Genomic DNA, 24,931 nt, shown 5'->3' on the forward strand with positions numbered 1-24,931 from the left:
TTCTCATTGATCACAGTGAAGTACATGCTGATTGATCAAAGTGAAACACGGATTATTAACTGCGATAAAACACTTGCTGATTGATTGCGGTAAAGCACGTGTTGATTGATCATGGTGAAACAATTGCTGATTGATCACAGTGAAACACATGCTGTTTGATCGTGGTGAAACACATGCTGATTGATCACGGTGAAACATGTGCTGATTGATCACAGTGAAACACGTGTTGTTTGATCACGTTGAAACACATGCTGACTGATTGAAGTGAAACACGTGCTGATTGATCACAGTGAAACCCGTGCTGATTGATCACAGTGAAACATGTGCTGATTGATCACAGTGAAACACGTGCTGTGTGATCACTTTGAAACAGGTGCTGATTGATCAGAGTGAAACACATGCTGATTGATCAGAGTGAAACACATGCTGATTGATCACAGTGAAACACGTGCTGTGTGATCACTTTGAAACACATGCTGATTGATCAGAGTGAAACACATGCTGATTGATCACATGAAACACATGATGACTGATCACAGTATAACACGTGTTGTTTGATCACATTGAAACACATGCTGATAGATCGTAGTCAAACTCATACTGATCGATCACAGTGAAACACGTGCTGATTGATCACAGTTAAACACATGTTGGTTGATTGCGGTGATACATTTCCTGATCGATCACGGTGAAACACGTGCTGATTGATCACGGTGAAACACGTGCTGATTGATCGCAGTGAAACACGTGCTGATTGATTGCAGTGAAACATATGCTGATTGATCGCGGTGAAACACGTGCTGATAGATCGCGGTGAAACATTTGGTGAATGATTGCAGTAAAACACTTGCTGACTGATCGCAGTGAAACACGTGATGACTGATCACAGTATAACACGTGTTGTTTGATCACATTGAAACACATGCTGATAGATCGTAGTCAAACTCATGCTGATCGATCACAGTGAAACACGTGCTGATTGATCACAGTGAAACACATGTTGGTTGATTGCGGTGATACACTTCCTGATTGATCGCGGTGAAACACATGCTGATTGATTGCAGTGAATCACATGCTGATTGATCGCAGTAAAACACTTACTGATTGATTGCGGTAAAACACGTGCTGATTGATCACAGTGAAACCCGTGCTGATTGATCGCGGTGGAACGCTTGCTGATTGATGGCAGTGAAACACATGCTGATGGATTACAGTGAAACACGTGCTAATTGATCTCAGTGAACCACGTGCTTATTGATCGCAGTGAACCACGTGCTTATTGATCGCAGTGAAACACGTGCTGTTTGATCGCGGTGAAACACGTGCTGATTGATCACAGTGAAACCCGTGCTGATTGATCACAGTGAAACATGTGCAGATTGATCACTGTGAAACACGTTCTGATTGATCACAGTGAAACACGTACTGATTGATCACTGTGAATCACGTGCTTATTGATCGCAGTAAAACACCTGATTGATCACAGTGAAACACGTGCTGATTTATCGCGGTGAAACATGTGCTGATTGATCACAGTGAAACACGTGCTGTGTGATCACTGTGAAACATGTTCTGATTGATCACAGTGGACCACATGCTGATTGATCACAATGAAACACGTGCTGATTGATCACAGTGAAACATGTGCTGATTGATCACAGTGAAACACGTGCTGTGTGATCACTGTGAAACATGTTCTGATTGATCACAGTGGACCACATGCTGATTGATCACAGTGAAATATGTACTGATTGATCGCTGTGAATCACGTGCTTATTGATCGCAGTAAAACACCTGCTGATTGATCACAGTGAAACACGTGCTGATTTATCGCAGTGATATACATGCTGATTGATCACACTGAAGTACCTGCTGATTGATCAAAGTGAAACACGGATTATTAACTGCGTTAAAACACTTGTTGATTGATTGCGGTGAAGCACGTGTTGATTGATCATGGTGAAACATTTGCTGATTGATCACAGTGAAACACGTGCTAATTGATCACAGTGAAACATGTGCTGATTGATCACATTGAAACACATGCTGACTGATCGAAGTGAAACACTTGCTGATTGATCACAGTGAAACACGTGCTGATTGATCGTGGTGAAACAGGTGTTGACTGATCAGAGTGAAACACTTGCTGATTGATCAGAGTGAAACACGTGCTCATCAATCACAGTGAAACACGTGCTGATTGATCACGGTGAAACACATGTTGGTTGTTTGTGGTGATACACTTTCTGTTCAATCACAGTGATACACGTGCTGATTGATCGCGGTGAAACAGGTGCTGAAAGATCACAGTGAAACATTTCCTGATTGATCGCTGTGAAACAATTGCTGATAGATCGCGGTGAAACACGTGGTGAATGATTGCAATGAAACACGTGCTGATAGATCGCGGTGAAACACGTGGTGAATGATTGCAGTAGAACATTTGCTGATTGATTGCGGTGAAGCACGTGTTGATTGATCATGGTGAAACAATTGCTGATTGATCACAGTGAAACACATGCTGACTGATCTCAGTGAAACACGTGCTGAGTGATCACAGTGAAACACGTGCTGATCGATCACAGTGAAACACGTGCTGATTGATTGCGGTGAAACACGTGCTGATTGATCACAGTGAAACCCGTGCTGATTGATCGCAGTGGAACGCTTGCTGATTGATGGCAGTGAAACACATGCTGATGGATTACAGTGAAACACGTGCTAATTGATCTGAGTGAACCACGTGCTTATTGATCGCAGTGAACCACGTGCTTATTGATCGCATTGAACCACGTGCTTCTTGATCGCAGTGAACCACATGATGATTGATCGCAGTGAAACACGTGCTGATTGATCGCAGTGAACCACGTGCTGATTGATCACGGTGAAACCCGTGCTGATTGATCGCGGTGAAACCCGTGCTGATTGATCGCGGTGAAACCCGTGCTGATTGATCGCGGTGAAGCACGTGCTGATTGATCACGGTGAAACCCGTGCTGATTGATCGCGGTGAAACCCGTGCTGATTGATCACAGTGAAACACGTGCTGATCGATCACAGTGAAACACGTGCTGATTGATTGCGGTGAAACACGTGCTGATTGATCACAGTGAAACCCGTGCTGATTGATCGCAGTGGAACGCTTGCTGATTGATGGCAGTGAAACACATGCTGATGGATTACAGTGAAACACGTGCTAATTGATCTGAGTGAACCACATGCTTATTGATCGCAGTGAACCACGTGCTTATTGATCGCATTGAACCACGTGCTTCTTGATCGCAGTGAACCACATGATGATTGATCGCAGTGAAACACGTGCTGATTGATCGCAGTGAACCACGTGCTTATTGATCGCAGTGAAACACGTGCTGTTTGATCGCGGTGAAACACATGCTGATTGATCACAGTGAAACACGTGCTGTGTGATCACTTTGAAACACATGCTGATTGATCAGAGTGAAACACATGCTGATTGATCACATGAAACACATGATGACTGATCACAGTATAACACGTGTTGTTTGATCACATTGAAACACATGCTGATAGATCGTAGTCAAACTCATACTGATCGATCACAGTGAAACACGTGCTGATTGATCACAGTGAAACACATGTTGGTTGATTGCGGTGATACATTTCCTGATCGATCACGGTGAAACACGTGCTGATTGATCACGGTGAAACACGTGCTGATTGATCGCAGTGAAACACGTGCTGATTGATTGCAGTGAAACATATGCTGATTGATCGCGGTGAAACACGTGCTGATAGATCGCGGTGAAACATTTGGTGAATGATTGCAGTAAAACACTTGCTGACTGATCGCAGTGAAACACGTGATGACTGATCACAGTATAACACGTGTTGTTTGATCACATTGAAACACATGCTGATAGATCGTAGTCAAACTCATGCTGATCGATCACAGTGAAACACGTGCTGATTGATCACAGTGAAACACATGTTGGTTGATTGCGGTGATACACTTCCTGATTGATCGCGGTGAAACACATGCTGATTGATTGCAGTGAATCACATGCTGATTGATCGCAGTAAAACACTTACTGATTGATTGCGGTAAAACACGTGCTGATTGATCACAGTGAAACCCGTGCTGATTGATCGCGGTGGAACGCTTGCTGATTGATGGCAGTGAAACACATGCTGATGGATTACAGTGAAACACGTGCTAATTGATCTCAGTGAACCACGTGCTTATTGATCGCAGTGAACCACGTGCTTATTGATCGCAGTGAAACACGTGCTGTTTGATCGCGGTGAAACACGTGCTGATTGATCACAGTGAAACCCGTGCTGATTGATCACAGTGAAACATGTGCAGATTGATCACTGTGAAACACGTTCTGATTGATCACAGTGAAACACGTACTGATTGATCACTGTGAATCACGTGCTTATTGATCGCAGTAAAACACCTGATTGATCACAGTGAAACACGTGCTGATTTATCGCGGTGAAACATGTGCTGATTGATCACAGTGAAACACGTGCTGTGTGATCACTGTGAAACATGTTCTGATTGATCACAGTGGACCACATGCTGATTGATCACAATGAAACACGTGCTGATTGATCACAGTGAAACATGTGCTGATTGATCACAGTGAAACACGTGCTGTGTGATCACTGTGAAACATGTTCTGATTGATCACAGTGGACCACATGCTGATTGATCACAGTGAAATATGTACTGATTGATCGCTGTGAATCACGTGCTTATTGATCGCAGTAAAACACCTGCTGATTGATCACAGTGAAACACGTGCTGATTTATCGCAGTGATATACATGCTGATTGATCACACTGAAGTACCTGCTGATTGATCAAAGTGAAACACGGATTATTAACTGCGTTAAAACACTTGTTGATTGATTGCGGTGAAGCACGTGTTGATTGATCATGGTGAAACATTTGCTGATTGATCACAGTGAAACACGTGCTAATTGATCACAGTGAAACATGTGCTGATTGATCACATTGAAACACATGCTGACTGATCGAAGTGAAACACTTGCTGATTGATCACAGTGAAACACGTGCTGATTGATCGTGGTGAAACAGGTGTTGACTGATCAGAGTGAAACACTTGCTGATTGATCAGAGTGAAACACGTGCTGATTGATCACAGTGAAACACGTGCTGATTGATCACGGTGAAACACATGTTGGTTGTTTGTGGTGATACACTTTCTGTTCAATCACAGTGATACACGTGCTGATTGATCGCGGTGAAACAGGTGCTGAAAGATCACAGTGAAACATTTCCTGATTGATCGCTGTGAAACAATTGCTGATAGATCGCGGTGAAACACGTGGTGAATGATTGCAATGAAACACGTGCTGATAGATCGCGGTGAAACACGTGGTGAATGATTGCAGTAGAACATTTGCTGATTGATTGCGGTGAAGCACGTGTTGATTGATCATGGTGAAACAATTGCTGATTGATCACAGTGAAACACATGCTGACTGATCTCAGTGAAACACGTGCTGAGTGATCACAGTGAAACAGGTGCTGATTGATTACAGTAACTCACGTGATGATTGATCACAGTGAAACACGTGCTGAGTGATCACTGTGCAACATGTTCTGATTGATCACAGTGAACCACGTGCTGATTGATTACAGTGAAACACATGCTGAGTGATCACAGTGAAACAAGTGCTGATTGATCGCAGTGACTCACGTGATGATTGATAAGAGTGAAACACGTGCTGAGTGATCACTGTGCAACATGTTCTCATTGATCACAGTGAAGTACATGCTGATTGATCAAAGTGAAACACGGATTATTAACTGCGATAAAACACTTGCTGATTGATTGCGGTAAAGCACGTGTTGATTGATCATGGTGAAACAATTGCTGATTGATCACAGTGAAACACATGCTGTTTGATCGTGGTGAAACACATGCTGATTGATCACGGTGAAACATGTGCTGATTGATCACAGTGAAACACGTGTTGTTTGATCACGTTGAAACACATGCTGACTGATTGAAGTGAAACACGTGCTGATTGATCACAGTGAAACCCGTGCTGATTGATCACAGTGAAACTTGTGCTGATTGATCACAGTGAAACACGTGCTGTGTGATCACTTTGAAACAGGTGCTGATTGATCAGAGTGAAACACATGCTGATTGATCAGAGTGAAACACATGCTGATTGATCACAGTGAAACACGTGCTGTGTGATCACTTTGAAACACATGCTGATTGATCAGAGTGAAACACATGCTGACTGATCACATGAAACACATGATGACTGATCACAGTATAACACGTGTTGTTTGATCACATTGAAACACATGCTGATAGATCGTAGTCAAACTCATACTGATCGATCACAGTGAAACACGTGCTGATTGATCACAGTGAAACACATGTTGGTTGATTGCGGTGATACACTTCCTGATCGATCACGGTGAAACACGTGCTGATTGATCACGGTGAAACACGTGCTGATTGATCGCAGTGAAACACGTGCTGATTGATTGCAGTGAAACATATGCTGATTGATCGCGGTGAAACACGTGCTGATAGATCGCGGTGAAACATTTGGTGAATGATTGCAGTAAAACACTTGCTGACTGATCGCAGTGAAACACGTGATGACTGATCACAGTATAACACGTGTTGTTTGATCACATTGAAACACATGCTGATAGATCGTAGTCAAACTCATGCTGATCGATCACAGTGAAACACGTGCTGATTGATCACAGTGAAACACATGTTGGTTGATTGCGGTGATACACTTCCTGATTGATCGCGGTGAAACACATGCTGATTGATTGCAGTGAATCACATGCTGATTGATCGCAGTAAAACACTTACTGATTGATTGCGGTAAAACACGTGCTGATTGATCACAGTGAAACCCGTGCTGATTGATCGCGGTGGAACGCTTGCTGATTGATGGCAGTGAAACACATGCTGATGGATTACAGTGAAACACGTGCTAATTGATCTCAGTGAACCACGTGCTTATTGATCGCAGTGAACCACGTGCTTATTGATCGCAGTGAAACACGTGCTGTTTGATCGCGGTGAAACACGTGCTGATTGATCACAGTGAAACCCGTGCTGATTGATCACAGTGAAACATGTGCAGATTGATCACTGTGAAACACGTTCTGATTGATCACAGTGAAACACGTACTGATTGATCACTGTGAATCACGTGCTTATTGATCGCAGTAAAACACCTGATTGATCACAGTGAAACACGTGCTGATTTATCGCGGTGAAACACATGCTGATTGATCACAATGAAACACGTGCTGATTGATCACAGTGAAACATGTGCTGATTGATCACAGTGAAACACGTGCTGTGTGATCACTGTGAAACATGTTCTGATTGATCACAGTGGACCACATGCTGATTGATCACAGTGAAATATGTACTGATTGATCGCTGTGAATCACGTGCTTATTGATCGCAGTAAAACACCTGCTGATTGATCACAGTGAAACACGTGCTGATTTATCGCAGTGATATACATGCTGATTGATCACACTGAAGTACCTGCTGATTGATCAAAGTGAAACACGGATTATTAACTGCGTTAAAACACTTGTTGATTGATTGCGGTGAAGCACGTGTTGATTGATCATGGTGAAACATTTGCTGATTGATCACAGTGAAACACGTGCTAATTGATCACAGTGAAACATGTGCTGATTGATCACATTGAAACACATGCTGACTGATCGAAGTGAAACACTTGCTGATTGATCACAGTGAAACACGTGCTGATTGATCGTGGTGAAACAGGTGTTGACTGATCAGAGTGAAACACTTGCTGATTGATCAGAGTGAAACACGTGCTGATTGATCACAGTGAAACACGTGCTGATTGATCACGGTGAAACACATGTTGGTTGTTTGTGGTGATACACTTTCTGTTCAATCACAGTGATACACGTGCTGATTGATCGCGGTGAAACAGGTGCTGAAAGATCACAGTGAAACATTTCCTGATTGATCGCTGTGAAACAATTGCTGATAGATCGCGGTGAAACACGTGGTGAATGATTGCAATTAAACACGTGCTGATAGATCGCGGTGAAACACGTGGTGAATGATTGCAGTAGAACATTTGCTGATTGATTGCGGTGAAGCACGTGTTGATTGATCATGGTGAAACAATTGCTGATTGATCACAGTGAAACACATGCTGACTGATCTCAGTGAAACACGTGCTGAGTGATCACAGTGAAACAGGTGCTGATTGATTACAGTAACTCACGTGATGATTGATCACAGTGAAACACGTGCTGAGTGATCACTGTGCAACATGTTCTGATTGATCACAGTGAACCACGTGCTGATTGATTACAGTGAAACACATGCTGAGTGATCACAGTGAAACAAGTGCTGATTGATCGCAGTGACTCACGTGATGATTGATAAGAGTGAAACACGTGCTGAGTGATCACTGTGCAACATGTTCTCATTGATCACAGTGAAGTACATGCTGATTGATCAAAGTGAAACACGGATTATTAACTGCGATAAAACACTTGCTGATTGATTGCGGTAAAGCACGTGTTGATTGATCATGGTGAAACAATTGCTGATTGATCACAGTGAAACACATGCTGTTTGATCGTGGTGAAACACATGCTGATTGATCACGGTGAAACATGTGCTGATTGATCACAGTGAAACACGTGTTGTTTGATCACGTTGAAACACATGCTGACTGATTGAAGTGAAACACGTGCTGATTGATCACAGTGAAACCCGTGCTGATTGATCACAGTGAAACATGTGCTGATTGATCACAGTGAAACACGTGCTGTGTGATCACTTTGAAACAGGTGCTGATTGATCAGAGTGAAACACATGCTGATTGATCAGAGTGAAACACATGCTGATTGATCACAGTGAAACACGTGCTGTGTGATCACTTTGAAACACATGCTGATTGATCAGAGTGAAACACATGCTGATTGATCACATGAAACACATGATGACTGATCACAGTATAACACGTGTTGTTTGATCACATTGAAACACATGCTGATAGATCGTAGTCAAACTCATACTGATCGATCACAGTGAAACACGTGCTGATTGATCACAGTGAAACACATGTTGGTTGATTGCGGTGATACATTTCCTGATCGATCACGGTGAAACACGTGCTGATTGATCACGGTGAAACACGTGCTGATTGATCGCAGTGAAACACGTGCTGATTGATTGCAGTGAAACATATGCTGATTGATCGCGGTGAAACACGTGCTGATAGATCGCGGTGAAACATTTGGTGAATGATTGCAGTAAAACACTTGCTGACTGATCGCAGTGAAACACGTGATGACTGATCACAGTATAACACGTGTTGTTTGATCACATTGAAACACATGCTGATAGATCGTAGTCAAACTCATGCTGATCGATCACAGTGAAACACGTGCTGATTGATCACAGTGAAACACATGTTGGTTGATTGCGGTGATACACTTCCTGATTGATCGCGGTGAAACACATGCTGATTGATTGCAGTGAATCACATGCTGATTGATCGCAGTAAAACACTTACTGATTGATTGCGGTAAAACACGTGCTGATTGATCACAGTGAAACCCGTGCTGATTGATCGCGGTGGAACGCTTGCTGATTGATGGCAGTGAAACACATGCTGATGGATTACAGTGAAACACGTGCTAATTGATCTCAGTGAACCACGTGCTTATTGATCGCAGTGAACCACGTGCTTATTGATCGCAGTGAAACACGTGCTGTTTGATCGCGGTGAAACACGTGCTGATTGATCACAGTGAAACCCGTGCTGATTGATCACAGTGAAACATGTGCAGATTGATCACTGTGAAACACGTTCTGATTGATCACAGTGAAACACGTACTGATTGATCACTGTGAATCACGTGCTTATTGATCGCAGTAAAACACCTGATTGATCACAGTGAAAAACGTGCTGATTTATCGCGGTGAAACATGTGCTGATTGATCACAGTGAAACACGTGCTGTGTGATCACTGTGAAACATGTTCTGATTGATCACAGTGGACCACATGCTGATTGATCACAATGAAACACGTGCTGATTGATCACAGTGAAACATGTGCTGATTGATCACAGTGAAACACGTGCTGTGTGATCACTGTGAAACATGTTCTGATTGATCACAGTGAAATATGTACTGATTGATCGCTGTGAATCACGTGCTTATTGATCGCAGTAAAACACCTGCTGATTGATCACAGTGAAACACGTGCTGATTTATCGCAGTGATATACATGCTGATTGATCACACTGAAGTACCTGCTGATTGATCAAAGTGAAACACGGATTATTAACTGCGTTAAAACACTTGTTGATTGATTGCGGTGAAGCACGTGTTGATTGATCATGGTGAAACATTTGCTGATTGATCACAGTGAAACACGTGCTAATTGATCACAGTGAAACATGTGCTGATTGATCACATTGAAACACATGCTGACTGATCGAAGTGAAACACTTGCTGATTGATCACAGTGAAACACGTGCTGATTGATCGTGGTGAAACAGGTGTTGACTGATCAGAGTGAAACACTTGCTGATTGATCAGAGTGAAACACGTGCTGATTGATCACAGTGAAACACGTGCTGATTGATCACGGTGAAACACATGTTGGTTGTTTGTGGTGGTACACTTTCTGTTCAATCACAGTGATACACGTGCTGATTGATCGCGGTGAAACAGGTGCTGAAAGATCACAGTGAAACATTTCCTGATTGATCGCTGTGAAACAATTGCTGATAGATCGCGGTGAAACACGTGGTGAATGATTGCAATGAAACACGTGCTGATAGATCGCGGTGAAACACGTGGTGAATGATTGCAGTAGAACATTTGCTGATTGATTGCGGTGAAGCACGTGTTGATTGATCATGGTGAAACAATTGCTGATTGATCACAGTGAAACACATGCTGACTGATCTCAGTGAAACACGTGCTGAGTGATCACAGTGAAACACGTGCTGATCGATCACAGTGAAACACGTGCTGATTGATTGCGGTGAAACACGTGCTGATTGATCACAGTGAAACCCGTGCTGATTGATCGCAGTGGAACGCTTGCTGATTGATGGCAGTGAAACACATGCTGATGGATTACAGTGAAACACGTGCTAATTGATCTGAGTGAACCACGTGCTTATTGATCGCAGTGAACCACGTGCTTATTGATCGCATTGAACCACGTGCTTCTGATCGCAGTGAACCACATGATGATTGATCGCAGTGAAACACGTGCTGATTGATCGCAGTGAACCACGTGCTGATTGATCACGGTGAAACCCGTGCTGATTGATCGCGGTGAAACCCGTGCTGATTGATCGCGGTGAAACCCGTGCTGATTGATCGCGGTGAAGCACGTGCTGATTGATCACGGTGAAACCCGTGCTGATTGATCGCGGTGAAACCCGTGCTGATTGATCACAGTGAAACACGTGCTGATCGATCACAGTGAAACACGTGCTGATTGATTGCGGTGAAACACGTGCTGATTGATCACAGTGAAACCCGTGCTGATTGATCGCAGTGGAACGCTTGCTGATTGATGGCAGTGAAACACATGCTGATGGATTACAGTGAAACACGTGCTAATTGATCTGAGTGAACCACATGCTTATTGATCGCAGAGAACCACGTGCTTATTGATCGCATTGAACCACGTGCTTCTTGATCGCAGTGAACCACATGATGATTGATCGCAGTGAAACACGTGCTGATTGATCGCAGTGAACCACGTGCTTATTGATCGCAGTGAAACACGTGCTGTTTGATCGCGGTGAAACACATGCTGATTGATCACAGTGAAACCCATGCTGATTGATCACAGTGGAACACGTGCTGATTGATCACAGTGAAACATGTGCTGAGTGATCACTGTGAATCGTGCTTATTGATCGCAGTAAAACACCTGCTGATTGATCACAGTGAAACACGTGCTGATTTATCGCAGTGATATACATGCTAATTGATCACACTGAAGTACATCCTGATTGATCAAAGTGTAACACGTGCTAATTGATCACAGTGAAACATGTGCTGATTGATCACATTGAAACACATGCTGACTGATCGAAGTGAAACATGTGCTGATTGATCACAGTGAAACATGTGCTGATTGATAGTGGTGAAACAGGTGCTGACTGATCAGAGTGAAACACGTGCTGATTGATCAGAGTGAAACACGTGCTGATTGATCACATGAAACACATGATAACTGATCACAGTATAACACGTGTTGTTTGATCACGTTGAAACACATGCTGATTGATCGTAGTCAAACTCATGCTGATCGATCACAGTGATATACATGCTGATTGATCACAGTGAAACACATGTTGGTTGATTGCGGTGATACACTTCCTGATCGATCGCGGTGAAACACATGCTGATTGATTGCAGTGAATCACATGCTGATTGATCACGGTGAAACCTGTGCTGATTGATCGCGGTGAAACACGTGCTGATTGATCGCGGTGAAACACGTGCTGATTGATCGCAGTGAAACACGTGCTGATTGATCGCGGTGAATTACGTGCTGATTGATCGCAGTGAAACACGTGCTGATTGATCGCAGTGAAACATGTGTTTTTGGATCACAGTGAAATACGTGCTGATTGATCACAGTGAAACATGTGTTGTTTGATCACAGTGAAACACGTGCTGATTGATCACAGTGAAACACGTGCTGATTGATCACAGTGAAACACGTGCTGATTGATCACAGTGAAACATGTGCTGATTGATCACAGTGAAACACGTGCTGTGTTATCACTGTGAAACATGTTCTGATTGATCACAGTGAACCACGTGCTGATTGATCACAGTGAAATATGTACTGATTGATCGCAGTAAAACACCTGCTGATTGATCACAGTGAAACACGTGCTGATTTATCGCAGTGATATACATGCTGATTGATCACACTGAAGTACATGCTGATTGATCAAAGTGAAACACTGATTATTAACTGCGATAAAACACTTGTTGATTGATTGCGGTGAAGCACGTGTTGATTGATCATGGTGAAACATTTGCTGATTGATCACAGTGAAACACGTGCTAATTGATCACATTGAAACACATGCTGACCGATCGAAGTGAAACACGTGCTGATTGATCACAGTGAAACACGTGCTGATTGATCGTGGTGAAACAGGTGCTGACTGATCAGAGTGAAACACATGCTGATTGATCAGAGTGAAACACGTGCTGATTGATCACATGAAACACATGATAACTGATCACAGTATAACACGTGTTGTTTGATCACGTTGAAACACATGCTGATTGATCGTAGTCAAACTCATGCTGATCGACCACAGTGAAACACGTGCTGAGTGATCACAGAGAAACACATGTTGGTTGATTGCGGTGATACACTTCCTGATCGATCGCGGTGAAACACATGCTGATTGATTGCAGTGAATCACATGCTGATTGATCGCAGTAAAACACTTACTGATTGATTGCGGTGAAACACGTGCTGATTGATCACAGTGAAACCCGTGCTGATTGATCGCGGTGGAACGCTTGCTGATTGATGGCAGTGAAACACATGCTGATGGATTACAGTGAAACACGTGCTAATTGATCTCAGTGAACCACTTGCTTATTGATCGCAGTGAACCACGTGCTTATTGATCGCATTGAACCACGTGCTTCTTGATCACAGTGAACCACATGATGATTGATCGCAGTGAAACACGTGCTGATTGATCGCAGTGAACCACGTGCTTATTGATCGCAGTGAAACATGTGCTGTTTGATCGCGGTGAAACACGTGCTGATTGATCACAGTGAAACCCGTGATGATTGATCACAGTGGAACACGTGCTGATTGATCACAGTGAAACATGTGCTGAGTGATCACTGTGAAACATGTTCTGATTGATCACAGTGAAACACGTACTGATTGATCGCTGTGAATCACGTGCTTATTGATCGCAGTAAAACACCTGCTGATTGATCACAGTGAAACACGTGCTGATTTATCGCAGTGATATACATGCTGATTGATCACACTGAAGTACATGCTGATTGATCAAAGTGTAACACGTGCTAATTGATCACAGTGAAACATGTGCTGATTGATCACATTGAAACACATGCTGACTGATCGAAGTGAAACATGTGCTGATTGATCACAGTGAAACATGTGCTGATTGATCGTGGTGAAACAGGTGCTGACTGATCAGAGTGAAACACGTGCTGATTGATCAGAGTGAAACACGTGCTGATTGATCACATGAAACACATGATAACTGATCACAGTATAACACGTGTTGTTTGATCACGTTGAAACACATGCTGATTGATCGTAGTCAAACTCATGCTGATCGATCACAGTGAAACACGTGCTGATTGATCACAGTGAAACACATGTTGGTTGATTGCGGTGATACACTTCCTGATCGATCGCGGTGAAACACATGCTGATTGATCGCAGTGAATCACATGCTGATTGATCACGGTGAAACCCGTGCTGATTGATCGCGGTGAAACCCGTGCTGATTGATCGCGGTGAAACCCGTGCTGATTGATCGCGGTGAAGCACGTGCTGATTGATCACGGTGAAACCCGTGCTGATTGATCGCGGTGAAACCCGTGCTGATTGATCACAGTGAAACACGTGCTGATCGATCACAGTGAAACACGTGCTGATTGATTGCGGTGAAACACGTGCTGATTGATCACAGTGAAACCCGTGCTGATTGATCGCGGTGGAACGCTTGCTGATTGATTGCAGTGAAACACATGCTGATGGATTACAGTGAAACACGTGCTAATTGATCTGAGTGAACCACGTGCTTATTGATCGCAGTGAACCACGTGCTTATTGATCGCATTGAACCACGTGCTTCTTGATCGCAGTGAACCACATGATGATTGATCGCAGTGAAACACGTGCTGATTGATCGCAGTGAACCACGTGCTTATTGATCGCAGTGAAACACGTGCTGTTTGATCACGGTGAAACACATGCTGATTGATCACAGTGAAACCCATGCTGATTGATCACAGTGGAACACGTGCTGATTGATCACAGTGAAACACGTGCTGAGTGATCACTGTGAATCACGTGCTTATTGATCGCAGTAAAACACCTGCTGATTGATCACAGTGAAACACGTGCTGATTTATCGCAGTGATATACATGCTAATTGATCACACTGAAGTACATGCTGATTGATCAAAGTGTAACACGTGCTAATTGATCACAGTGAAACATGTGCTGATTGATCACATTGAAACACATGCTGACTGATCGAAGTGAAACATGTGCTGATTGATCACAGTGAAACATGTGCTGATTGATCGTGGTGAAACAGGTGCTGACTGATAAGAGTGAAACACGTGCTGATTGATCAGAGTGAAACACGTGCTGATTGATCACATGAAACACATGATAACTGATCACAGTATAACACGTGTTGTTTGATCACGTTGAAACACATGCTGATTGATCGTAGTCAAACTCATGCTGATCGATCACAGTGATATACGTGCTGATTGATCACAGTGAAACACATGTTGGTTGATTGCGGTGATACACTTCCTGATCGATCGCGGTGAAACACATGCTGATTGATTGCAGTGAATCACATGCTGATTGATCGCGGTGAAACACGTGCTGATTGATCGCGGTGAAACACGTGCTGATTGATCGCGGTGAATTACGTGCTGATAAGTGAAACACTTGCTGATTGATCACAGTGAAACACGTGCTGATTGATCACAGTGAAACACGTGCTGATTGATCGCAGTGAAACACGTGCTGATTGATCGCAGTGAAACACGTGCTGATTGATCGCAGTGAAACATGTGTTTTTGGATCACAGTGAAATACGTGCTGATTGATCACAGTGAAACATGTGTTGTTTGATCACAGTGAAACACGTGCTGATTGATCACAGTGAAACACGTGCTGATTGATCACAGTGAAACACGTGCTGATTGATCACAGTGAAACATGTGCTGATTGATCACAGTGAAACACGTGCTGTGTGATCACTGTGAAACATGTTCTGATTGATCACAGTGAACCACGTGCTGATTGATCACAGTGAAATATGTACTGATTGATCGCAGTAAAACACCTGCTGATTGATCACAGTGAAACACGTGCTGATTTATCGCAGTGATATACATGCTGATTGATCACACTGAAGTACATGCTGATTGATCAAAGTGAAACACGGATTATTAACTGCGTTAAAACACTTGTTGATTGATTGCGGTGAAGCACGTGTTGATTGATCATGGTGAAACATTTGCTGATTGATCACAGTGAAACACGTGCTAATTGATCACATTGAAACACATGCTGACCGATCGAAGTGAAACACGTGCTGATTGATCACAGTGAAACACGTGCTGATTGATCGTGGTGAAACAGGTGCTGACTGATCAGAGTGAAACACGTGCTGATTGATCAGAGTGAAACACGTGCTGATTGATCACATGAAACACATGATAACTGATCACAGTATAACACGTGTTTTTTGATCACGTTGAAACACATGCTGATTGATCATAGTCAAACTCATGCTGATCGATCACAGTGATATACGTGCTGATTGATCACAGTGAAACACATGTTGGTTGATTGCGGTGATACACTTCCTGATCGATCGCGGTGAAACACATGCTGATTGATTGCAGTGAATCACATGCTGATTGATCACGGTGAAACCCGTGCTGATTGATTGCGGTGAAACACGTGCTGATTGATCACAGTGAAACCCGTGCTGATTGATCGCGGTGGAACGCTTGCTGATTGATGGCAGTGAAACACATGCTGATGGATTACAGTGAAACACGTGCTAATTGATCTCAGTGAACCACTTGCTTATTGATCGCAGTGAAACGTGCTTATTGATCGCATTGAACCACGTGCTTCTTGATCACAGTGAACCACATGATGATTGATCGCAGTGAAACACGTGCTGATTGATCGCAGTGAACCACGTGCTTATTGATCGCAGTGAAACATGTGCTGTTTGATCGCGGTGAAACACGTGCTGATTGATCACAGTGAAACCCGTGATGATTGATCACAGTGGAACACGTGCTGATTGATCACAGTGAAACATGTGCTGAGTGATCACTGTGAAACATGTTCTGATTGATCACAGTGAAACATGTACTGATTGATCGCTGTGAATCACGTGCTTATTGATCGCAGTAAAACACCTGCTGATTGATCACAGTGAAACACGTGCTGATTTATCGCAGTGATATACATGCTGATTGATCACACTGAAGTACATGCTGATTGATCAAAGTGAAACACGTGCTAATTGATCACAGTGAAACATGTGCTGATTGATCACATTGAAACACATGCTGACTGATCGAAGTGAAACATGTGCTGATTGATCACAGTGAAACACGTACTGATTGATCGCTGTGAATCACGTGCTTATTGATCGCAGTAAAACACCTGCTGATTGATCACAGTGAAACACGTGCTGATTTATCGCAGTGATATACATGCTAATTGATCACACTGAAGTACATGCTGATTGATCGCAGTGAAACACGTGCTGATTGATCGCAGTGAAACATGTGTTTTTGGATCACAGTGAAATACGTGCTGATTGATCACAGTGAAACATGTGTTGTTTGATCACAGTGAAACACGTGCTGATTGATCACAGTGAAACACGTGCTGATTGATCACAGTGAAACACGTGCTGATTGATCACAGTGAAACATGTGCTGATTGATCACAGTGAAACATGTGCTGATTGATCGTGGTGAAACAGGTGCTGACTGATCAGAGTGAAAAACGTGCTGATTGATCAGAGTGAAACACGTGCTGATTGATCACATGAAACACATGATAACTGATCACAGTATAACACGTGTTTTTTGATCACGTTGAAACACATGCTGATTGATCATAGTCAAACTCATGCTGATCGATCACAGTGATATACGTGCTGATTGATCACAGTGAAACACATGTTGGTTGATTGCGGTGATACACTTCCTGATCGATCGCGGTGAAACACATGCTGATTGATTGCAGTGAATCACATGCTGATTGATCACGGTGAAACCCGTGCTGATTGATCGCGGTGAAACACGTGCTGATTGATCGCGGTGAAACACGTGCTGATTGATCGCGGTGAAACACGTGCTGATTGATCGCGGTGAAACACGTGCTGATTGATCGCGGTGAATTACGTGCTGATTAGTGAAACACTTGCTGATTGATCACAGTGAAACACGTGCTGATTGATCGCAGTGAAACACGTGCTGATTGATCGCAGTGAAACACGTGCTGATTGATCGCAGTGAAACGTGCTGATTGATCGCAGTGAAACATGTGTTTTTGGATCACAGTGAAATACGTGCTGATTGATTACAGTGAAACACGTGCTGATTGATCACAGTGAAACAGGTGCTGATTGATCACAGTGAAACACGTGCTGTGTGATCACTGTGAAACATGTTCTGATTGAGCACAGTGAACCACGTGCTGATTGATCACAGTGAAATATGTACTGATTGATCGCAGTAAAACACCTGCTGATTGATCACAGTGAAACACGTGCTGATTTATCGCAGTGATATACATGCTGATTGATCACACTGAAGTACATGCTGATTGATCAAAGTGAAACACGGATTATTAACTGCGATAAAACACTTGTTGATTGATTGCGGTGAAGCACGTGTTGATTGATCATGGTGAAACATTTGCTGATTGATCACAGTGAAACACGTGCTGATTGATCACAGTGAAACACATGTTGGTTGATTGCGGTGATACACTTCCTGATCGATCGCGGTGAAACACATGCTGATTGATTGCAGTGAATCACATGCTGATTGATCGCAGGAAAACACTTACTGTGATCAATCAGCACGTGTTTCACCGCAATCAATCAGTGAAACCCGTGCTGATTGATCGCGGTGGAACGCTTGCTGATTGATGGCAGTGAAACACATGCTGATGGATTACAGTGAAACACGTGCTAATTGATCTCAGTGAACCACTTGCTTATTGATCGCAGTGAACCACGTACTTATTGATCGCATTGAACCACGTGCTTATTGATCGCAGTGAAACACGTGCTGTTTGATCGCGGTGAAACACGTGCTGATTGATCACAGTGAAACCCGTGCTGATTGATCACAGTGGAACACGTGCTGATTGATCACAGTGAAACATGTGCTGAGTGATCACTGTGAAACATGTTCTGATTGATCACAGTGAAACACGTACTGATTGATCGCTGTGAATCACGTGCTTATTGATCGCAGTAAAACACCTGCTGATTGATCACAGTGAAACACGTGCTGATTTATCGCAGTGATATACATGCTGATTGATCACACTGAAGTACATGCTGATTGATCAAAGTGAAACACGTGCTAATTGATCACAGTGAAACATGTGCTGATTGATCACATTGAAACACATGCTGACTGATCGAAGTGAAACACGTGCTGATTGATCAGAGTGAAACACGTGCTGATTGATCACATGAAACACATGATAACTGATCACAGTATAACACGTGTTGTTTGATCACGTTGAAACACATGCTGATTGATCGTAGTCAAACTCATGCTGATCGATCACAGTGAAACACGTGCTGATTGATCACAGTGAAACACATGTTGGTTGATTGCGGTGATACACTTCCTGATCGATCGCGGTGAAACACATGCTGATTGATCGCAGTGAATCACGTGCTGATTGATCACGGTGAAACCCGTCCTGATTGATCGCAGTGAAACACGTGCTGATTGATCGCGGTGAAACACGTGCTGATTGATCGCAGTGAAACACGTGCTGATTGATCGCGGTGAAACACGTGCTGATTGATCGCGGTGAATTACGTGCTGATTAGTGAAACACTTGCTGATTGATCACAGTGAAACACGTGCTGATTCATCGCAATGAAACATGTGCTGACTGATCACAGTGAAACACGTGCTGATTGATCACAGTGAAACACGTGCTGATTGATCGCGGTGAAAGACGTGCTGATTGATCATGGTTGAAACGTGCTGATTGATCATGGTTGAAACGTGCTGATTGATCACAGTGAAACATGTGTTTTTGGATCACAGTGAAATACGTGCTGATTGATCACAGTGAAACATGTGTTGTTTGATCACAGTGAAACACGTGCTGATTGATCACAGTGAAACACGTGCTGATTGATCACAGTGAAACATGTGCTGATTGATCACAGTGAAACACGTGCTGTGTGATCACTGTGAAACATGTTCTGATTGATCACAGTGAACCACGTGCTGATTGATCACAGTGAAATATGTACTGATTGATCGCAGTAAAACACCTGCTGATTGATCACAGTGAAACACGTGCTGATTTATCGCAGTGATATACATGCTGATTGATCACACTGAAGTACATGCTGATTGATCAAAGTGAAACACGGATTATTAACTGCGATAAAACACTTGTTGATTGATTGCGGTGAAGCACGTGTTGATTGATCATGGTGAAACATTTGATGATTGATCACAGTGAAACACGTGCTAATTGATCACATTGAAACACATGCTGACTGATTGAAGTGAAACACGTGCTGATTGATCACAGTGAAACACGTGCTGATTGATCGTGGTGAAACAGGTGCTGACTGATCAGAGTGAAACACGTGCTGATTGATCAGAGTGAAACACGTGCTGATTGATCACATGAAACACATGATAACTGATCACAGTATAACACGTGTTGTTTGATCACGTTGAAACACATGCTGATTGATCGTAGTCAAACTCATGCTGATCGATCACAGTGAAACACGTGCTGATTGATCACAGTGAAACACATGTTGGTTGATTGCGGTGATACACTTCCTGATCGATCGCGGTGAAACACATGCTGATTGATTGCAGTGAATCACATGCTGATTGATCGCAGTAAAACACACTGATTGATTGCGGTGAAACACGTGCTGATTGATCACAGTGAAACCCGTGCTGATTGATCGCGGTGGAACGCTTGCTGATTGATGGCAGTGAAACACATGCTGATGGATTACAGTGAAACACGTGCTAATTGATCTCAGTGAACCACTTGCTGATTGATGGCAGTGAAACACATGCTGATGGATTACAGTGAAACACGTGCTAATTGATCTCAGTGAACCACGTGCTTATTGATCGCAGTGAACCACGTGCTTATTGATCGCAGTGAACCACGTGCTTATTGATCGCAGTGAAACGCGTGCTGTTTGATCGCGGTGAAACACGTGCTGATTGATCACAGTGAAACCCGTGCTGATTGATCACAGTGGAACACGTGCTGATTGATCACAGTGAAACATGTGCTGAGTGATCACTGTGAAACATGTTCTGATTGATCACAGTGAAACACGTACTGATTGATCGCTGTGAATCACGTGCTTATTGATCGCAGTAAAACACCTGCTGATTGATCACAATGAAACACGTGCTGATTTATCGCGGTGAAACACATGCTGATTGATCACACTGAAGTACATGCTGATTGATCAAAGTGAAACACGGATTATTAACTGCGATAAAACACTTGTTGATTGATTGCGGTGAAGCACGTGTTGATTGATCATGGTGAAACAATTGCTGATTGATCACAGTGAAACACATGCTGACTGATCGAAGTGAAACACGTGCTGATTGATCACAGTGAAACCCGTGCTGATTGATCACAGTGAAACACGTGCTGATTGATCACAGTGAAACACGTGCTGATTGATCGTGGTGAAACAAGTGCTGATTGATCAGAGTGAAACACGTGCTGATTGATCACAGTGAAACACGTGTTGTTTGATCACATTGAAACACATGCTGATTGATCGTAGTCAAACTCATGCTGATCGATCACAGTGAAACACGTGCTGTTTGATCACATTGAAACACATGCTGATTGATCGTAGTCAAACTCATGCTGATTGATCATAATGAAACACGTGCTGATTGATCAGAGTGAAATCCATGCTGAGTGATCACTGTGAAACGCGTGTTGTTTGATCACATTGAAACACATGCTGATTGATCGTAGTCAAACTCATGCTGATCGATCACAGTGAAACACGTGCTGTTTGATCACAGTGAAACACTTGTTGGTTGATTGCGGTGATACACTTCCTGATCGATCGCGGTGAAACACATGCTGATTGATTGCAGTGAATCACATGCTGATTGATCGCAGGAAAACACTTACTGTGATCAATCAGCACGTGTTTCACCGCAATCAATCAGTGAAACCCGTGCTGATTGATCGCGGTGGAACGCTTGCTGATTGATGGCAGTGAAACACATGCTGATGGATTACAGTGAAACACGTGCTAATTGATCTCAGTGAACCACTTGCTTATTGATCGCAGTGAACCACGTACTTATTGATCGCATTGAACCACGTGCTTATTGATCGCAGTGAAACACGTGCTGTTTGATCGCGGTGAAACACGTGCTGATTGATCACAGTGAAACCCGTGCTGATTGATCACAGTGGAACACGTGCTGATTGATCACAGTGAAACATGTGCTGAGTGATCACTGTGAAACATGTTCTGATTGATCACAGTGAAACACGTACTGATTGATCGCTGTGAATCACGTGCTTATTGATCGCAGTAAAACACCTGCTGATTGATCACAGTGAAACACGTGCTGATTTATCGCAGTGATATACATGCTGATTGATCACACTGAAGTACATGCTGATTGATCAAAGTGAAACACGTGCTAATTGATCACAGTGAAACATGTGCTGATTGATCACATTGAAACACATGCTGACTGATCGAAGTGAAACACGTGCTGATTGATCACAGTGAAACACGTGCTGATTGATCGTGGTGAAACAGGTGCTGACTGATCAGAGTGAAACACGTGCTGATTGATCAGAGTGAAACACGTGCTGATTGATCACATGAAACACATGATAACTGATCACAGTATAACACGTGTTTTGATCACGTTGAAACACATGCTGATTGATCGTAGTCAAACTCATGCTGATCGATCACAGTGAAACACGTGCTGATTGATCACAGTGAAACACATGCTGGTTGATTGCGGTGATACACTTCCTGATCGATCGCGGTGAAACACATGCTGATTGATCGCAGTGAATCACGTGCTGATTGATCACGGTGAAACCCGTCCTGATTGATCGCAGTGAAACACGTGCTGATTGATCGCGGTGAAACACGTGCTGATTGATCGCAGTGAAACACGTGCTGATTGATCGCGGTGAAACACGTGCTGATTGATCGCGGTGAATTACGTGCTGATTAGTGAAACACTTGCTGATTGATCACAGTGAAACACGTGCTGATTCATCGCAATGAAACATGTGCTGACTGATCACAGTGAAACACGTGTTGATTGATCACAGTGAAACACGTGCTGATTGATCGCGGTGAAAGACGTGCTGATTGATCATGGTTGAAACGTGCTGATTGATCATGGTTGAAACGTGCTGATTGATCACAGTGAAACATGTGTTTTTGGATCACAGTGAAATACGTGCTGATTGATCACAGTGAAACATGTGTTGTTTGATCACAGTGAAACACGTGCTGATTGATCACAGTGAAACACGTGCTGATTGATCACAGTGAAACATGTGCTGATTGATCACAGTGAAACACGTGCTGTGTGATCACTGTGAAACATGTTCTGATTGATCACAGTGAACCACGTGCTGATTGATCACAGTGAAATATGTACTGATTGATCGCAGTAAAACACCTGCTGATTGATCACAGTGAAACACGTGCTGATTTATCGCAGTGATATACATGCTGATTGATCACACTGAAGTACATGCTGATTGATCAAAGTGAAACACGGATTATTAACTGCGATAAAACACTTGTTGATTGATTGCGGTGAAGCACGTGTTGATTGATCATGGTGAAACATTTGATGATTGATCACAGTGAAACACGTGCTAATTGATCACATTGAAACACATGCTGACTGATTGAAGTGAAACACGTGCTGATTGATCACAGTGAAACACGTGCTGATTGATCGTGGTGAAACAGGTGCTGACTGATCAGAGTGAAACACGTGCTGATTGATCACATGAAACACATGATAACTGATCACAGTATAACACGTGTTGTTTGATCACGTTGAAACACATGCTGATTGATCGTAGTCAAACTCATGCTGATCGATCACAGTGAAACACGTGCTGATTGATCACAGTGAAACACATGTTGGTTGATTGCGGTGATACACTTCCTGATCGATCGCGGTGAAACACATGCTGATTGATTGCAGTGAATCACATGCTGATTGATCGCAGTAAAACACACTGATTGATTGCGGTGAAACACGTGCTGATTGATCACAGTGAAACCCGTGCTGATTGATCGCGGTGGAACGCTTGCTGATTGATGGCAGTGAAACACATGCTGATGGATTACAGTGAAACACGTGCTAATTGATCTCAGTGAACCACTTGCTGATTGATGGCAGTGAAACACATGCTGATGGATTACAGTGAAACACGTGCTAATTGATCTCAGTGAACCACGTGCTTATTGATCGCAGTGAACCACGTGCTTATTGATCGCAGTGAACCACGTGCTTATTGATCGCAGTGAAACACGTGCTGTTTGATCGCGGTGAAACACGTGCTGATTGATCACAGTGAAACCCGTGCTGATTGATCACAGTGGAACACGTGCTGATTGATCACAGTGAAACATGTGCTGAGTGATCACTGTGAAACATGTTCTGATTGATCACAGTGAAACACGTACTGATTGATCGCTGTGAATCACGTGCTTATTGATCGCAGTAAAACACCTGCTGATTGATCACAATGAAACACGTGCTGATTTATCGCGGTGAAACACATGCTGATTGAT

Source organism: Carcharodon carcharias, chromosome 13, assembly GCF_017639515.1.
Source record: "Carcharodon carcharias isolate sCarCar2 chromosome 13, sCarCar2.pri, whole genome shotgun sequence".
Classification (NCBI taxonomy): domain Eukaryota; kingdom Metazoa; phylum Chordata; class Chondrichthyes; order Lamniformes; family Lamnidae; genus Carcharodon; species Carcharodon carcharias.